Source organism: Clarias gariepinus, chromosome 13 (assembly GCF_024256425.1).
Source record: "Clarias gariepinus isolate MV-2021 ecotype Netherlands chromosome 13, CGAR_prim_01v2, whole genome shotgun sequence".
Lineage (NCBI taxonomy): Eukaryota > Metazoa > Chordata > Actinopteri > Siluriformes > Clariidae > Clarias > Clarias gariepinus.
In genome coordinates, this window is record NC_071112.1 from 27,222,155 (window position 1) to 27,241,384 (window position 19,230).

A 19,230-nucleotide genomic window follows, 5' to 3' on the forward strand; every position below is an offset into this window, starting at 1 on the left:
CCCTATCTAAGACTCATAACACAGTCTTTATATAGTAATTGTTGAGAAGTACAATCACGATTGTGTTGCAGCGATGCATTGTTTGTGATAAGGAGTCCGAGCTTGTTGCAGTGATGCATTGGTCATGGGATGGAGGCTAAGCGTGCTCCATTGATGCGTTGTTTATTCTGCAGCAATGCATTGTTTATGTGAAGAGAGCTGAGTGTGTTGCAGCAGTGTATTATTTATGGGAAGGAGTCTGAGCATGTTGCAGCGAAGTATTGTTTGTGGGGAAAAAGGCTGAGCGTGTTGTTGCAGCAAAGTTAAAAATGTTGCAGCTGTGTAGCATTTATGGGTTCCTAACTAGACGTGTTGCAGCATTTATGGGCATTGCAGTGCTGCAGTGTTTATGAGGAGAAGAATGAGTGTATTGCAGCATACAATTATGAGGAGAAAGCTGGGCATGTTGCAGAGTTGAGGAGAAGGCTGAGCATATAGCAATGGTTACGGGGAGGAGGCTGAACGTGTTGCTGTGTTTATGGGGAGGAGGTTAAGCATATTACACTGGTTATGGCAGGAGGCTAAGCGTATTGCAACGGTTAAGAGGAGGATGAACATAATGCATTGTTACAGTGTTTATGAAAAGTCTGGGTGTGTTGCAGCCTTTACAGGGAGGAGGCTGGGTGTGTTGCAGAGGTGCAGCATTTACAGTATGGGGAGGAGGCTGGTTGTCTTGCAGCTGTCGGTTTTAATTGGACTCAGCTGAGTGAAATCTCAGGCTCGCTGAAAGCTCCAGACTCTGACGACAGCCCTTTATCTGCACTTCTGCTTTCACTAAGGTCTCTTAGGAAATCACTAATGAGCTGGAAGTGATTGTGGAATTTCTGAACAGCATTTTACTGTTGGTCTGCTGTGTGTAAGAGAGATAGAGAGAGAGAGAGAAAGAGAGATAGAGAGAGAGAGAGAGAGAGAAAACTTCATTCAGCACATCTGTTCTTTACCGCCTCACCAAACTCACCTCACTGTAAACTGAACTCCTGCTCATGGACTCCATACATGGCGCTCTCTAAATACACTACTAGTCAAAAGCTTGGACACATGTTCTAATTCCATGATCTTTCCTGATTCTTCTTCTTTGTCTTTCAGCTAATCCCTTTCAGGGGTCGCCACAGAGAATCATCTGCCTCCACCTAACCCTATCCTCAGCTTCCTCTTCTCTCACCCCAACTAACTTCATGTCCTCTCTCACTGCATCCATAAATCTCCTCTTTGGTCTTCCTCTAGACCTCCTGCCTGGCAGTTCCAACCTCAGCATCCTTCTACCAATATGCTCACAATCCTTTTCTCTGAACATGTCCAAACCACCTCAATCTGGCCTCTCTGACTTTATCTCCAAAACATCTAACGTGGGTTGTCCCTCTGATGAACTCATTCTTGATCCTATCCATCCTTGTCACTCCCAAAGAGAACCTTAACATCTTCATCTCTGCTACCTCCAACTCTGCCTCCTGTCTTTTCTTCAGTGCCACTGTCTCTAATCTCTAGAGCATCGCTGGTCTCACCACTGTCTTAAAGACCTTTCCTTTCGCTCTTCCTGATACTCTTTTGTCAAATAACACACCTGACACTTTTCTCCACCCATTCCAACCTGCCTGTAACCGCCTCTTCGCCTCCTTTCCACACTCTCTGTTGCTCTGGACTGTTGACCCTAAGTACTTAAAGTCCTGCACCTTCTTGATCTCTGCTCCCTGTAGCCTTATTGTTCCACTTAGGTTCCTCTCATTCACACACATGTATTATGTCTTGCTACGGCTATCCTTCATTTCTCTGCTTTCCAGAGCGTACCTCTACCTCTTTCCAGAACATACCGCAATCTCCTTCCTGATTGTTATTTCTTTTACATTGTAAAACAATGCTGAAGGCACCCAAAATATGCAATAATCTCATTTGAACAGATGATATTGAGAGTCTGCTACTTACGCTCTGTAAAGTCTCCATAACATCTTTAATCTGAGGTGCTGTTAATAGATTTTTAGGGCTGGTGAACTCTTGCATCAGAGGTAAGGGATGGTCTTCATGAGAGCTAGTTTTATCATGGTGCTTAATGGCAAATGCACTTGACAACACTGTTCTTGCAAGAACTGTTCCAGAACAGCTGACCTTCGTATCTTAAAATAACATCTGACTGATGTTGGTGTGGTGGCTTTGGGGCCGAGTTCATCATTCCTTCCTCCATGGAGTTTGCATGTTCTCCCCGTGCTTGGTGGGTTTCCTCCGTATTTTAAATCCTCCTCCAATAGATTGGCACCCTATCCAGGGGAGCCTCATGCTCTAAGACTCTTGCGACACAGGATAAAGCGATATAGATGATGACATAGACATTGAGTGAATAAGTGATGTTATTGTTTCTTAATTCCCTAATGCCATATGTGGTATTTTATAGATAAATTCTGCTATTATTTTAGAATCCCTTCAGTTTCCTCTTGAGTATGGTTCCTCTTAAGGTTTTTTTCTATTGCCATCTTCATTTTTTTTTTAAATACAGCATCATGGAGTCGACACCCTCTGCTTGCTCATCAGGGACAATCGGATAATTATTATTTATACATATTTCCCCACACTTTACTAATTTCCATAATTTCTTTTTGATTCTGAATCTGCTTGGCAAGAATGACCGTTGTTAAAAGCTTTATATAAATAAAACTGTCACTGAAGTGATTTGTTAAATGTATTTGCTCAGTTGGAGGTTTTGCGGAAATGATTTATTAACTCTAGTGCAGTGTATTGGCGTTAGCATACAGTACATACCTGTCCGACAACATTCACGGGAAATGTTTAAGAAATGCCACAATACAACATTTAATGGTGTAAAACACTCTAACTCTAACCCTTTTTGTTTTTGTTGTATTGGGACTCCTGTCATTTTTCACTTTGATGTTTTCTCATATTTCTCATATTAACAAGATCTCAGCTTACTGCTATTGTTCTATGTGTGTGTGTGTGTGTTTGTGTGTGTTTATGCATGTGTGTGTGCATACATATGTGTGTCTTCTGTTACTTTGTTTACAGCAGTGAGTGTGTTTGCACACTTTCAAGCTGGAGCAGTGTCTGATGTCGCACATGGATGGTTCGATCCGATTATCCTTACAGCTGGGGACCATTAGGGGACTTGATTATGCATAATGGAACAGGTAGTGCACTTGCATTCCATGCTTTATTTATCACTCATCCAAGGTCAAGTGGTGCTACACGCTTTGTTTTACATGCAGCAGAGTGTAAAGTTTCTTGTGACAGAAGAAAACATTTGCAGTTTAACTGAGAAGTTACATCATTTTACAGCCAGTCAGATGTGTATATATAAGTCAGTGTGCCTAGAGTTTCCATGGGCTTGTTGGGTTTCCTCCAGGTAATCCAGTTTCCTCCCATAGTCCAAAAAAACATGCCGGTTAGGCTAATAAGCATTCCCAAATTGCCCATAGTGCGTGTGCCCTGTGCCCTGGATTGGCACCCCACATGCCCAAAGCTTCATGCCCAAAGTCTCATAGTATAGACTTGTTTAATGGTTTGTCTCATTATGTATTATTTATATATCATTTGTTATTATTAATTAAAGATACATAGTTACATTTTACGAAACCCAACCTCTGTTCTAAAGGTGTTAAAAAACCCTGCAGAGTAAGATGCTCACTGTCTTAGCATGCTGATTTAAACTTTTTAGATGGTTTTATAAGCTTTGAAAAGAGCAGTGCTCTGATCAAACACACTTTAGAATCAGTACATACTTGTTTGAACATTAATGAAATGATTCATTTAAATGACTCTCTAAAATAAAATTCAAACAGATCTTTCACAATTTAACTCAAGCTGTCGTCTCTTCTTATTGTAGCTGGTGTTCATTTGGATTAAAGATTAAAATGCAGCCAGCATGACAATTGAAGTGGACAACCTGTCATCTATCCATCTGGTTTCGAGAAAAGACAAGAAGGAAACCTCACTCAGGTTGTATCACGGGAGTCAAGTTTCTCTGGAACAATGAGCCTGAAACATTGCTGTGGTGTGGATTACAGCATCATGGAGTCTAATTAAAAACAAACACAAGCACATGCACATGTGCGTGCACACACACACACACACACACACACACACACACACACACACACACACACAGATTTTGAGCAGGCTTAACACACAGGGAAACATATTAAAACGCTTCTGATTAAGCATTTTCATTTATCTACTTAATTCCTGTGAGACCTATTTAAGAGAGAGCCCTCGTTTACAACAGCACAGAGAACGTGTAAAAATTAAAAACTGAAATAGAGAATCAACATTAAATAAATTAATAATTCAAGCAAAACATTTGCAATTAAATTGAATTTGGTATGGGATTAAATAATTTAAAAAGTAATAAACCGCTCATCTCCAGGCTCCTGATTGACCCCGGGTCTCTGCTCGTCCCAATGGGTTCCTCTGGGTTCTCCAGTTTCCTCTCATCCTTCCAGACATTTTATAGTAAGTTGTCAGAAAATGTTTTTTTTTTTTTTTTTAAAGTTTTAAAAGCCACCAAAAACCCTTCTACTTGGAAACTTAATATATATAGGAAATTCACTGTTGTAGGGTTAACACTCATAAGAGTTGTAAATATTCTGTATACAGCAGATCATCTCTACAGCCTGTCTCTTCTCAAAAAAAATTCCAAGTAGACCCCCCTACTCACTAAATATTTGAGAACCCTTTTGTAGTATTGGATATCCTTTCAAGAAATGAAGTGGTTCTATAATTAAACATCTAACTTGAGGGAGGGGGTGCTGTTGTGATAAATATCACCATGATCTTGTTGCGGTCATAGACACGATGGCGCAACAGCGCAACAACAGGACCTTGAGTGTGATGTTGCTTTTATACAATGGTTCCACAAACACCATGTATTATCAACTGACGTGATGCCCTGACAAAATTTGGCTGGACCGCCACACAGACAGACAGACAGAAAGACTGGTTTTGGGTCCTCAAATGTCTGCAATTTAAAGATATCAGTTAAAGAGTAAGTTCTGATCAATGTACAAACAAAATCTTTCTTTTATTTATACAGATTATGATTCGTCATAATTATCCTCATGTTTTAGATTATAAAATAAATCTGTCCGATCTTACAAACAACACAGGGACAAGTGTTTTTATATATTTAACAGGGTTAAATATAGCATTAAATAGAATGAAAGTGTGCTACGTAGGGTGTACAATCCCATGTTCCACACACCAAGTAGTGCCCTTGATCAGGGGCTACAGAGGGATTTGGGAATCAGCCTTTTGTTAAAAACTAGTTAGCTTTTTAGATAAAAGTGCACAGAGCTAATTTGGAACAACTTAGAAACAATTATTATAGAGACAAGGTGTTGTTTAAGATCACAAGTGTGCTTTCCTGCAAAAACTGCATCTGTGACTATAGTTTATACTAGACATGGAATATAAAAAAATCTGTTGAGGTGGGGGCTTAGCGGTTAGCACTGTCCCCTTGCACCTCCAGGGTCCGGGTTTGATTCCTGGCCAGGTTTGATTTCCGTCTCTGTGAGTATGCAAGTTCTCCCCTTGCTTGGTGGGTTTCCTCCGGGTACTCCAGTTTCCTCCCACAGTCCAAAGACAAAGATTCATCCTGCGATGAATTGACACGTTGACACCATGTTGTCCCCCACATGGTGTACCCCACCTCATGCCACAAGTCTCCTGGGATAGGCTACAAGCCCCCCACGACCCTGAATACAGAATGAAGCGGTATAGAAGATGAGTGAGTGATTAAGTGTTGGTACCTCTTATGTAACTAATAAAAGGTTCTTTATAGGCTCTTTAAAGGTTCTTAGCTTTTATAAAGAGTAAATGAGAGGTTAAAGTGGTAGTGACTGAATTGGGAAAATTTGAGAATATAGTTCAATAAGTCAGAAACATTATTTTGTGTGTGCGAGTTTGTGTGTATACTCTCCTCTCTATGCCTTAGTAATGATAGACATCAACCTTGTTTCCTCACTTTGCATCTGCTGTTCATCTGATACAGTATGATGGGCCTCTTACAGCCGAGAGCAGCGTGCATTATGTACGATGTGGAAATACGACTCTGCACTTCGGGGTAAGTGGCCGTTTCCGCGCAGGAGGAGAGTTTACCCCGAGTCAGATGAGATGAGTGAGATAACATGATGGTCGATTGAGTGATTAAGACTCTTAATACCAGTGTCAGAGTTAGGGTCAGACAGTAGAGGATTTTGATTGTATATAGGAATTTATTACAATACTTGCAAAAGTAACTGTTATTCATGGTAGAAGAGTTTTGTAGAAAAAGTTAAAAGTTTAAAGCTAAAAATAACTGATCTAATTTAATGTAATCATTGATACTATTATTTCAGGTTGAAGCGCATGTGCATGTCTGTCTGCCTTTCTGTGCAGAAGAACTCTAACTGCCTAACTTATTAATACAAAGAAATTAAAGAGTAGAGTATCTTACTGTATGCCCTGTTTACATCATGTATTAATGCTAAAGTTATATGTTATTGTTTCTAAGAAGCTGTAATTGACTAATAGTTGGACTTGCTAAAGTTAAAAGAATGAGTACTAACTTTTAAACCTTACTCTGATATACAGTATATGTTGTGTATAAAAGGCATTTATGGATGGTTTTGTACATAAAAAATAGTGATTTTACTGTAAGGAAAGCAACACCACGTGTCACTGAACATGTTTTGCGATTCGTTCTTGATTGTGTTGAACCTGAGTCAGATTAATATTGCTTTTAGCAATGCATTTATGTTTTAGGATTTCAGTTTATCTCTTGTCCCAACTCTATTACCTCTGTGCATGTTAGAGCCTTGCTGTTGTTCTTGTTCCCAATCACAGTTCCTGTTTCTGCCACGAGGCTTGTGTTTGGTTGTTTGATTCATGATGTTTATTAAAGAGAAGCCTGAACTTGCATCTGCTTTGTTTCCTCGCTGACATTTTATACCGAATAAAAAATTTACTTAATCAGCTTATCAAATAGATGTTTATTATTGTTATCATCACTTATTACATAAGAGGATGATTCACAGTTTGGATTAAAGAAATGAATCATTAAAAATAAATCATTGTTTAAGCAAGCCTACAGTCTCTGTTTGAATGGAAATTCAGAAGGAAGTGTCGCTGGACTCTAAGTGGACTTAGGGAGAGTTTAAGTGGAAAAATCTGAGCGGATGTTGAATGGTAATTGAAGCGAGGGAGGCACAGTGAGCTTTGCTTTTCGCCTTGCTAGAGATTTCCATTGCACCTGAGGTAATACATCAGCGTGTCTTTCGCTTGAGTGCCAGAGCTTGTGTGAGTAAAAGCCCTCTTTCGACAGGCCGGCGCCGGATCCGTCCTGATTCACCTTTAAAGCCCACTAATGCTGAGCTGTAGCTCGCTCACTTGGAGGCCCCTGCAGCAGCGGGACACACACCACAAAATCAGAACTCAATTTCCTTCTTAACGCGTCTGTTTGAAGGTTTTCCTTTTCTATTTATTTATTAATTTTTTTAAGAGAACAGGGCTGAGATTTATGAAATCTCCCAGCAGGGGAAGGGTTTAGGGGTAGTGCTGATCGATTGAGATATTTGACCCAGTCTAATTCACTCATAACACCTAAGACTGATGTGCTTAAGGACGAGTTCTGTCAGGATGTTTTGTGGCACAATAAACGGGGCAGGCCTACTTCCCCTTGACCCCTAGCAAGGGACCAATCTGCTGACTGGATGACTGCAGGGGCTCAGATAACTCTTGATTATACAGTGGAATATGGGTTCGAGTGCACTTCCTATCTGTTTAGATTTTAGACACAGACTCCGCAGGGTATTCGAGACAGAAATTTGCTTTAAAAACTTGCATGTAAATTTGGTTGTATGAGGCAGAGAGGACGATTCATGTATTATTGTATGTGTGTCCTTAACATGTGATATTATGGAAATGGGATTAAACCATGTTATTTTCAGGTGTTTGTTTCCTATGTTTTTAATTTTTCTGTTAAAGCTATTAAACATTGACACTATCATTTACATTTTGCAATGGACACTCTTACCTCAGCCGAGGATCTGATCAGCAATTTTATCTACACTGTAAGTTAACCTAAAGTTAGAGTATCCGTTACACCTCTTAAACTGAATAAATACCTGTTTACATGAGATTTATTATGATTTATTTATTTATGCGGTTTTCTCTCACATTCTCTCTCACAGATTTATTGGCATTTTCCAATTGCCCATGATGAGTGAATCCGGTGAGTCGAGAGTATCTTTGCATGTATTCACGTGTGTCTTCTGTCTCCACAGGCTCTCTGAACCCAATTTGCCTAGAAGAAACCTGCCAGCCTTGTGCTCTCGCATGCGCTCTGCTGTCTCTGGTTGTCTCACATCGCCTGCTCAGCACTACTTGTCTCACCACCTGCACCACCTGAACCACTCTGTTTTTAGCAAACGTAACTCCTTTAAGCTTAACTCAGTTGTGCTTAAAAAAGACTGTTAGTGATTTTGACATCTGGTTTCCATGTGTTTCTTCTGTGTATCGGACCTGTCACACCATGACTAACTGAAGTCTCAGTTAGGATCAATAACTAAAATCACTGGTATGTTAAAAAACAAAATCTCTTTTACTGGAAAAGTTAGAGCTGAAGGTGCAGAAATGCAATACTCTTCATCCACTGCACAGCGCATGACTACATCACAGGCTGGGAAAGATCAAGCGCACCTGATTTACACATTAATGAGCCCTGCCCTGCGAAGGATTGGCCCATTGTCCAGGGTGTACCCTGCCTTGTGCCCTAAGTCTCTTCGGATAGACTCCAGGCCCGCCATGACACTGAATACAGGATAAAGCGGTATAGACGATGAGTGAGTGAGTGAGTGGGAATAATAATAAGCCCTATTATTTAATTCCTGTCTAGTTCAGCACCTTTAGTATACCTTTTGTGGTTCTATGTTCATGTTTGCAAGGATCACATTCTCTGGATTGTTAGTGATTTCTTAAAAAAAAAAAAAAGACCCCAGTATAAGCCTCTTCCAAATGGTTGAGATGTCACTTTATGGTTAGAGTATTTATATAATTGGATATACCAAAACAACCCGAAAGTCACATAAAATGCCTACGTTTAAATTGTCAAAATGTCCAAAATAAGGTTTAAATGTTTTTAAACATTGGCTTTTAATTCTTTTACTTTTTGTAACAATACTAGTGACACCTAGTGGATTCTTTTTAAGCATAGCATACTGTACCTCAACCATTAGAGATTGTTTAAGCTACAGGACTTTAGACAGGATTCTGCATAGGTTTTCAGATCATGGTTAGTGCAGCCTAGTCTGCATCATTCAGCACAAGCTGTGAGCAGTTGGTTTGGCAAGTTGGCACAGAACTCTGTAACTGTATCAGGGGTATAGTCTCAAAGTGTGTGAGGAGAATATTAAAAGTCGAAGTATACTGTATCAAACATGTAGTCTGATCCCTCATCTGGCCCCGGAGTTAAGTTTCTGATCCACCGTTTTCGAGTAATCATTAAAAAAAAATCTGTGAAACACTTCTAGTCTTTTCTGAACCATGTCCCCAGCTTAAGGTTTAAAAGGGACGCAGAACATGCTCTACCAAAAAGTTGTACACAACATTAAATGGTTTATAACCAAAATTAGTTTCAATGAATAATCAAAATTGGATATCCTTCAGTAATCTACACCTATGTTATTATTATTATTATTATTATTATTATTATAAATAATATTTTTATTCTGTGTAAGCATACAATTTATTTCTTATCTCCAAAATCCAGGATGTTTCTTTATTGATGGTTTCAGTCACACATGCTATGCTGGCAAAAATGCGACATCATTTCATTATGTCACTGTAAATATAACTCACTGTAATTATTAGTTATTAGCCTTATTATGTTTGGTAACATTAAACAACCAAATCTTTAAAGTTTTTTTTCTCAGTTATACAATAAGAATTGTGCATTGTTTATAGTGTGTAAATTACAGTAGAATCATCTCAGGCTTGTATAACATGTAAAAGTTTTTCCAAGTTGTTTGAGATGAAGCACTGCTTCTAAAGAGCTCTTCTTAAACACAAAGCTGTTGTAAAGGGGTGCTGTGGAGGACTGGAGCTCTGTGTTGTTTGCTCTTGTGCTTATGGAGCAGTGGCTTATTGGATTTTTCTCTCCAGGCATCCCTCAGTAACGCAGGTCATTTGATTTTGCCTCATGCTTCTGCCTGATTGACGTTATAAGAAAGAAACAGGAGAAACTCCAGCAGTGAAGCTTCATGTCTGCGTAAAGACCATGCTAAGTAACTGTGTGTGTGTGTGTGTGTGTGTGTGTGTGTGTTTATATCTCCTTTGCATGGTCGCTGATGATAAAATCCTCTGTCATTTACAGTGTAATCCTTAGCATGCTCATTTTCACTAATGTGTTAGCATTAGCGCTAATAGCAGGCTGAGAGATTGTAATAATTGATATTCATTTAGTGGTGTGTTGCTTTAAGCACTTTCATGCCACTTTTATGTACTAGTTAAGTAACGTGTAGGAGGCAAAGCTTATGTCCAGGGTATGAAGGGCCGTGAACTGTGTCGTTGCTACTGTAGTTAAACTCTAAGAGGTATTTACGGAGGCATGTACTTTGTGTCTTCCAGTCACAGTGGAAGGGGGTGTGGCCTCTGTATCTGTCAGTCACACTGAAGGAGGTGTGGCCTTTGTACTGTATCTGTCAGTTGTACCTGTCAGTCACAGTGGAGCGGATGTGGTCTCCGTATTTGTCAGTCACACTGAAGGAGGTGTGACCTCTGTATCTGTCAGTCACGCTAAAAGAGGTGTGGCCGCTATATCTGTCAGCTACAGTGGAGCGGGTGCGGCCTATGTATCTGTCACGTTACTGGGCTGATGAAATTTACTTTATATATTTTTTCATTTTTCAAAACTGGATTTGCCCAATAATATTGTTTTTGTTTTTATGTTTAAACAAACTGCAAACAATATTATACAATTTATAGTATGTACAGAGTTTTGAGGTTCATAGTTTTGTTCTTTTCCTGCAACAAATATAATAAAGATGTCACAACATTTTTTTTTTTGCCAACACTGTTTTGTAAGTAAAAAAAATAAAAAACAGATTAATATAGGATATACCACACATCAGTGTGTCGCAGCTGAACTGTTTGGTGCCCTGCTTTTTATTAACCACATCTTTCTTTCTCTGTCTGTCCTAGACGCTCTGCAGAGATCTATTTCAGCGTGATAAACAGCGCTCCTTCTGTCTGTTCACAGATAATAATCCGATTCGGAAAGCTGCCTGAGGTTCAGGAGCTTCTGCTTTACTATCTTTATTTGATGCGGTGAAGATGGTATATGGTCAGGGTGAGCTGAAATGAAGACATGGCAACGTATGAATTTTTAGAAAAAGGCTGGCAGAAGAAATGGGGCAGTGGCACAAGAAAATGTGATGAATTAGATTTTTTTTTTTACATAAACATATGCTTAATACAGTACATATGTTTTGCCACTATACAATTTCATTGTATAGTGGAAAAATATATAAAAGAAACATCTTAAAATTGGGATGTGTTGAGTTGACAAGCCTCTTTTAAGGCGGGGGTGACTCGTGGCCACACCTTTGTGAGGTGTACGGTAGTGACAGATTGCAGTGTATACTAATGGAGTTGTGTTTATATGAGCAGAAGCAGTGTTGAAATCCTCGGGTAGGTCGGTGAATGAGTCATGGCATACAACCGGAGCACAATCAAGCGCTCAGCACCATGGTGCAATCAATGCTAATCTAATCTGGCTAACGCTCGTCTTTTTTCTGATGGGTACATAAATTCATCCTGACATTTTGGACTTGAACATGCGTGCTCCTATGCAGCTCATAAAAGACAAATCAAACACTAAAATCTCACCAGCAGGGGGCAGAAGAGCATTAAACAAAGCTAATATGATTGTGTGTGTGTGTGTGTGTGTGTGTGTGCGCGCATGTGTGTCTGTGTGTGTGTGTCTCAGGTCTATCAGTGACTTCAGGCTTATTTCAAACAGTCAATACAAAATGATTGTTAAGCCTTTAAATTGAAGTTGAAAATCAACACTTCAGTCACATCTCATTACTTAATTCCAAATGCATTGTTGTGGTGTACAGAGAAAAAAAAATGGTATCACTGCTGAAATACTAATGGACCTGACTGTATCATCATTTTACCATTTTAGAAACAAAATTTTAATTTTGTGTTTCATGTGTTTTCATATGGCATGTCACATGTGTGAAAATGATTCCTCATTTGAGTCCTGGAATATGCCCATGGAAAACAAAACTCATGCGATAACCTGGTCATTCAGTACATTCAGGTCATCAGCTGACTTCATTTTATTGCCACATAAGGTTGCTGAGCCTAGAGCTGACCAACTGATCATAACACTGCCTCTAAAGGCTTGTACACAGGCGTGCTCAAATGCTCTTACTTTCAGTATTGAACATAGCCCTGTGTATAATAATATGTTGGACAGTTCTTAACCCAATTCCCTTAAAGACTCTCTAGTTGTTCTCTTTGATTGATGCTGGCCAATAATTCTAGCCTTCTTAAATGGGTAAGTTTTTTTGTTTTATTGCCAGGTAGTGTATTTGTATGGCAGTATGTGAAAACCCTCCACGTAGTGAAATGACAATATTTAGTTTAAATCACAAAAAATGACAGTGAACTAATAAATGTTTCTCTTTTGCTTTTATCACAACCTGAGGGTCTATCATTTGCCCAGTGCCCAAAATTACTTTTGGGAGAAAACCCCCAGTAATTGAGCTAATTGAGAAAATTTCTGTAAATGAGCTGTTGCTCATAGAAAACATATCGTATTTTGATACACGTTAATGCTGTTAATCAACATCTTTTGACCAACCAGAATCCAGAACTTAGCATTTAATACTAATCTAGTATTTGGCGATAGGCTTTTCCCCCATAGATATTACCTTTCAACAGTCTACATTGAAGTATATATATTGTACATCACTGATGTTTATAATGTACATATTAACTTAAACAATTACATAAGTAAAGAAGTGTGTATTGAAAGTAGTGTATTTATTTACTGTGCCTTGGTTTATCTGACAGAAATGGATATCAACTATGTCAGTGCTCTAAGAGACTTGGACACTTTCAAGTCCAGACTACTTGGACATTTTACCCACAGCACATAAACACTGATTGTGATGCATCGCTGCATCTCAAGATCTAATGTGCGATTTACAGGCTTTTAAAAATGTTTACACTCATTATTTTCGGGCCCTGGTGTGTGCTGCATCGACTGGACTCGGATTCACTGTTTGTTTCTGCTATATTTAACATAAATGAGCATTTACAGGTTTTGATTAAGACATCATCTGCAGAGGGTAAAAATGACTAATGTATTCAGTACTTTATATTGAAAATCCACAAACTGTTCTTTACATACTCCAATCAGCCATAAAAATAAAGCTACCTGCTTAATAATGTGTAGGTTCCCTTTTGGTCTAAACACTCAAGGCCTAGACTCCAGGTTGTGCTGTGATATCTGGCACCAAGCCATCAGTAGCATGTTATTTAAGTTCTGGAAGTTGCAAGGTAGAGCCTCCATGGGTGGAACATCCCACAGAAGCTCAACTGGAATTGGACACCTCAACAAAACAGATTTGCTCATGTGTTTCTCCAACCATTCTTAAAACATTTTTGTCAGGGTCCTTTACTGCCATCAGGGTATACCATTTCCATGATGTGGTAAGCTCGGTCAGCAACAATGTCTAAGTAGGTGCACACCAAACTCGCTCATCCATGTCTTTATGGACCTTGCTTTGAGCACTGGTGCGCAGTCATGTTGCAACTGGTGTGGGGTTGTTTTTCAGGAGTTGGGCTCAGCCAACTTTGTGGGAACAGTTTGGGGATGACCCGGCACATGTCAAAGTAACATACACATGAAAGGCAGGACCTAAGGATTCCCAGCAGAGCACTGGGTTGAGTAATATGATATTCAATATATAATGGTTTCATAATAAGAAACGTAAGTTAAACAATATGATAAAGTAATACTCCTAGTGACGTTTTCACATTTTTTCAGCGCCCCAGGTGGTGATGTGTAGTTTTTTTTTGTTGTGTTGTACTGAGCTGCAGTGTGTGATATTGTGGGATAATATCAGGTTTAATGGCGAGTGCAGTGACCTTCAGTGAGGAGTTTAAAGCACACGTTATGCCACTTCAGCACAGCGCTGTCACCGTGCTCCTCCTGAGAAATGTTACACACACTGCATTGGAATTGCCTTGCTGCTACTGATGCCTATGCTTCCTGCCGCCACCAAACAACACAAACTCATACCTTTTATCTCCACTTTAAAGGTGACCTTTAAGGATTTCCCACTACAGCTTTTCCAAAAGAGTAAAAATGTTTATTGGTTGTCTAGCATGTTGCAGCTCAAAACACCATGATGATTACACACTATTGGAAGTATCAGTACAGTAGCTACAGAGCTTTTTAGCTTTGGATAAAAGTCCTCGCTGAAATACATATTCAAAATGACGAGCTCTAAAGAAGTGGAAAAAATGGCCCGTTGCTTTGCCCTCTCATTTGCTCTTAGTACAGTCACAGGAGGTGTGTGAATGAGTGAGTGTGAGTTGTACTGTCACCTCCTGCTGAATGAGTTGGAAGGCTAATGGTGCACCAGGATTATCCCCCTCTGTGTCCCGTCTCTGTGTGAACGCTGACATTTTTGCTGACATTACCATTTTTCTCGCCCCCTCACCGTTGTGCGCTCTGACACATTGGGCTTCTGTTAACATTTTCACATGTTGGAAACTTCAGCAAGACTGAAGTGAACATTTCCTAACTCCTGTTTTAACACACCGCAGCAGCAGCAGCAGTAGCAGTAGCACTGAGTAACTGGAGAATGAGAAAAGGTTAATGTTACTGCGCCTGAAGTCATTTTGCTACCGTAGAAACCCTGCGAAACTGCATAGATTTGTTTCTAATTTGTCTGTTTTATCTGTTTTTTTTTTAAAGCAATGCCTCTCTTAAAATAAGCGAAATGTTGCTCTATAGGACTAGAAATTTGTATCTTGCTTAAATGAAGGACATTTATTTTTGCACAGACACTTCGAGTTACTAATGAAGTCAAATGGTGCTCTCATAATGAAAGCCAAACACCATGAATACTTAGGCTTTGCCTAGGTTTACAAAAATAAAAAATACAAATACGGAGCAGTGGTCTAAAGGGGCAAAAGTTGTTAAGATGATTATCATGTATGCACTTTAACTATTGAGTGAAATATTGTATTTTGCCTGGAAGAAATTAAAATCTAGTCAATTCTTCATCACACAATATTGATTCATATCAATTTGTTTATTCGACTCTGACTAAAATGACACCATGAAAATAATGACCATGAAAAAAATCAGCTTGTAACAATTATGCACCCTTTATTACATAAAGTTTAAACCACTCTGTGTGGTTCCCGGTAAAATAATCGAAGACAAGGTGATGAAGACGAGTTACTTTTACTGCCTGAAAGAGATTATTTTCTTATAAAAATATGTATTTTCCTATAAATATATTTTCCCATATAAATATGAATGTTTTATTCCTGTTATGCAAAACTGATTTTTCAACAAGTAAAATTTTTAGAAACCTTTAAAAAAAATATATGTATATACAGATACATTTTTATTAATTTCTATTAAAACTAAACATGCTACGTCCCATTGTCACGCCATGTTATAGCAGCTATAAATGGTCATTCCTTCTCCAATACCCTTACCTTTGACTGTTACAGAGTACTTAAACTTGAGACTCCTTCCATAAATATTACATAATTCCCCCTACAGATGTTTATGTAAACAAGCTGTTATCAAAATACAATAAAATAATAAATTAAACCTGTGATTGATTTTTAAATGCACTACTGTCTTGGTGTCAGACATTTAACAGTCTTAAGGGCCACTTTTGCCTTTTCCCTGCACTCAGCAGCTTAAAACAGGGAAGATTTTCCCCATCCTCACACATAACTCTGCTAATAGAGAGAAATCTCCCCAACGTGGTGTTATATGAAGTGTCGCTGGACTCCGTCCTTAATGAAATAATGAGTCCTCCAGAGACCCGCAAGTCCCTCATCAACCGCTTTTGTTTTTGGGGGACAATAGAAAATAGAACGCAGCTCTCGCTTCCTGACCCTGCAGTAATTGATAATCTTATCTGATTGCCTTTTGATGGATGACTCCTTCTGTGAAAAGCTCAGGGGAGGACGAGACAATATCGGCTGAGGAATGGTTCATTGTGCTCTGTTCCTTCATGCCGTGAAAGCCTGCAGTGCAGCAAAACTACCCTTCAGATCAGAAGTGTAACGATAAGACATTTATAGGAACTAACAGTCACTTTAAAAGTCTCTCTATTACTTTAAACAAATAAAAACAATGATGGCGTACAGGAGAATGGATTGGATCTGATCCACCTTGTTTTATAAGCCCTAGCCCTAATTCAGGAGATCCTCCACAACCTGGGAGGACATACTTATCTACCGCCAGATTTGTCTCCACCCCCTCGATTTTTGGTTTAAGAGCTAACTCTACCCCCTCTGGTAGGACCTCTGGTTCTTCAGCAAGGGGTGCTGGCATTCTTTTGGCTAAGATGGATGGTAAAGTTTATCTGATCCTGCTCATTGCTACTTAAAGTATTACCAATCCCTCACTCTCAAAGCAAGTTTGCCTGATCTCAACCATTCTACAGACAGTTTCTCCTACAAAAATGTAAAAAATCATGCCCATTCATACGCAAAGTGATCCCCACTGCACTTAGAAAGGCCATTTTTTTTGTACTCATGTTTTTTTCACAAAACTTGTGAGTAATGTCATGTTGTAAAGGTGAACATACACTTTAAATTCCAAAAGGACAAAACGTGGATGATTTCATTTTTTTGGCTTTTTTATGTATAATAAAAAAAAAAAAACGTTAGAAGAATCTTTCCATTCTTCCATGGAATCCAGTTGCAATTTTTGTTCAGTCTGGGGATAAATTTACCAGGTGTAGTTCGTGTATATTTTATCCCCCCCAAAAATATCTTGTCCATGCCCAGTGAATAAATTCATAAAGATTTATATACAGCTATGATTATTATAGATGAGCTCTGCTCTTGGCACACGCTGGAAGCTAATTAGAAGCTTATTTTCTGGAATCTGTTACAAGGTTTCACACAATGGGTTTGGAGTGGGATGGGCTGACAGCCACCGCTAAGCTAATGATGAGGTGTTAGAAGTGTAACTGTGCTAATTGTGCTAAGGTGGTGTTGGAAAACCTGTGTAACTTGGGCTTGTTTAGAAAAATTGTTTCGCCGTAAGGTATCATCTAAGACTTTCTAAATAAAAATTTTTGTTTTTGGTATTCATCAGGGATCGATTCTAAGCCCATTTCGATCAGTTCTCACACAGATGAGTTTCTTTTTTTTCTTAAAAAACGATTGCATTTTTTCTATGCAAATATGCCATGTATGCTTTTTTTTAAATGATGAAAGAATTGGTATATCCCATAATTATTCTTATCAATTTACATTTACATTTACATTTAGGCATTTGGCAGACGCTCTTATCTAGAGCGACTTACAAAAAGTGCTTTAATGTTTACAACATTGGATACATATAATTTGCCTATACCTGTTGTCCCACTGACATTGTTCAAGTCATGACGCAGAGCAATTTTTATTCCAGACTAGCCTCTTAAGGTGCTCTTTAGCTGCGTGGGAGATGAAGAGGTGTGTGTTTTGCGTGAACTTCCCAGTGAAAACACTTACTGAAGGTCACAGAGCTGATTGCAGCTATTACATGACAAGTTGTTACTCAAAGTTGTTCTAAGTCATACATAAATACTAAACAAAGCATCACGTTGAGCTTACACTCTTTCTGTGAGTTTTGATCTTGGGAATCCTTTTGGTAGAAATGGAACCCACATTATAATTTTTACATGTTTAGCATATTATGAGGTTGATTCCTTTCTCATAATTTACCTGGTTTGAGTTTATAACTGAGATTCACTAGGTTGTCATTCACTGGATGCATGTTTAGGTCAACAGATTTTTTTTGGTTATATACTGTAGTTCCCTCCTTAGGCTTCAGGCCCCCTACCGACCCTGTACACAGGATAAAGTGGTATAGGCAATGAGTAAGTAATATTGTTTTCTTCTCTCATGTTCACTGAGTCTCTGATTAAGCATGCAAATCTTTTCTTGTTATTACAGAGATTTGCCTCTCTTCTATTTAGCATGTAAGTGAATCTTCTGGTCATGACCAAATGATTTACTTATCTTTCATTTAGTGATTTTTTCCTAGGGATGATGAATCTTAATCATGTCTGAGATTTATGTCTCTTTTTTCGAATCATCCAAATTTAAGTGAGTGAATCTCGGTCAGTGTCAGTGACTCTTTTGCTCTTGAAATTAAAATTAATTTAATGCAATTCAATTCAGTTTAATTTATAAAGGCAAATTAGGAAAATAAGTTTGAAATGTGTGAGGAAATATGTATAAATTATAATTATATATTATTATTAATTATATATTTTAATATGATTATAAATTACATAATTATATTTATCATACTGTTCCTATGGCTGCACATTGGCTTAGTGTTTAGTTCTGTGGCCTTGCACCTTACATTTCCATGTCCGGGTTTGATTCCCGCCTCAGGTCTGTGTGCATGGAGTTTGCACATTTTATATTCTCCAGTGCTTGGTGGGTTTCCTTCAGGTGCTCCAGTTTCCTCCAGCAGTCCAAAGACATGCAGATTAGGCTAGTTGCCGTTCCCAAATTGTTTGTAGTGAGTGTGTATATGTGTGTGCCCTGTGAACCCTGTCCAGAGTGTACCCACCTCGTGCTGGGATTCTCCCGCAACCCTACATACAGATACATATGGTATAGACAATGAGTGGGTGAGTGAGTAAGAGTGACCCTGAAGAGCAGGCTGATGGTGACAGTGGCAAGGAAAAATGCCCTGAGATGGCAATAGGAAGAAACCTTGAGAGGAACTAGACACAACAGGGAACCCGTCCTCATCTGGGTCATAACGGATTGCAGGAATCGATCTGCAGTCATACTGTGTGCTAGGCGGCTGAAAGTTCAGTATAACAGGAGAGGTGGTAATATGTAAATTAATTAACAGGAAAGGTGTTAATATGTAAGTCGAAGTGATATTGAATCAGTAAATCTTTGTTCATTTGTTTATTCATTGGATTAGCT